Below are 1,033 nucleotides of genomic sequence, written 5' to 3'. Positions count from 1 at the left end.
CTGATCAAGCCATGGAATGGGCTACCTCTTAGCTCCTTGTTATGGAAATAAAACAAGCCTCAACGCCTAAGGCACTTTCAGTGGGGTATTCCATTCATTATACCTGAGAACATATTACTAATATAACATGCTTCTCCTGTTTGTGTGTGTTGTGTTGTGTGTGTGTGCATAATAGACTTCCCCAAAACAACAGTGAATAAATACATGGTTTAAAAAGTTTTTGAGCTCTTTCTGTCTCTGGGTGACAAAGCGAGAGGAACTACCTCCATGTCTGCCCACCTGCCATGGATGGTCATCCAGAATTGCTCCAGCTTCCTGATCAAGAGGAACAAGCAGACGTATAGCACCAAACCCAATAACCTGAAGGACCGCAACTCCTTTGGCTACAAGAGGCTGATTCACTGTAAGACAGTGGGCATGGAGCCTGTAGCTGATGGCAAAGGTGTGGTGGTCATCGTGAAGCGGAGATCCGTCTAATGAAAGCCGGTCACCACCTATGTGTGGACCACCACCAACAAGAATGCCTGGGCCACCCTAAGCAGAATCTGGCACATGAGCTGCCTAAATAAGCACAGCCCAGATCTGCGCATGCCCACCATCTGCAGGGCCAGTGCCACCCTGCACAGCCAGAAGCTCGTGATGATGAAGAGGAAGCAGGCCCGTCACACCAAGAGCTCCTGAGCACCCACTCCCCACAAAGCAATAAAGGTATCAGGCAACTTTATTCAATCCTCTCAAAAAAAAAAAAAGTTTTTGAGATAATCATTAATTGGGTTAGGTTATAAAATCTGGATTATAAATTGACACCCATAGAAGAGTTAGCTGAACCAAGGTGTCTACCATGAAATGGGGGGTGGGGAGGGCATGCTTTAATAGAGGTTATCATGTATACTTTTCATTCATTTAATAAATATTTACTGATGTGTTCTAGTTCGAAGAGCCATGCTAGGCCCTGGAGAGATGAGACAGATAAATTCCCTTCTTCATGGAGCTTACATTCTAGTGAGGCAGAAAGAAAATTCACAAATTCATA

General features: G+C 44.7%; 1 pseudogene; it reads left to right on the top strand.

Annotated features, from left to right (window-relative positions):
* Window positions 1–267: 267 nt before the first annotated feature.
* On the top strand, window positions 268–681 carry LOC150007423 (large ribosomal subunit protein eL28 pseudogene; annotated as a pseudogene).
* The last annotated feature ends 352 nt before the right edge of the window (window positions 682–1,033 follow it).

This window comes from Furipterus horrens, unplaced genomic scaffold (assembly GCF_987537825.1).
Source record: "Furipterus horrens unplaced genomic scaffold, mFurHor1.1.pri manual_scaffold_6, whole genome shotgun sequence".
Classification (NCBI taxonomy): domain Eukaryota; kingdom Metazoa; phylum Chordata; class Mammalia; order Chiroptera; family Furipteridae; genus Furipterus; species Furipterus horrens.
Note: the sequence above shows the minus strand (reverse complement) of the source record. Positions and strands in the feature narration are given on the sequence as shown.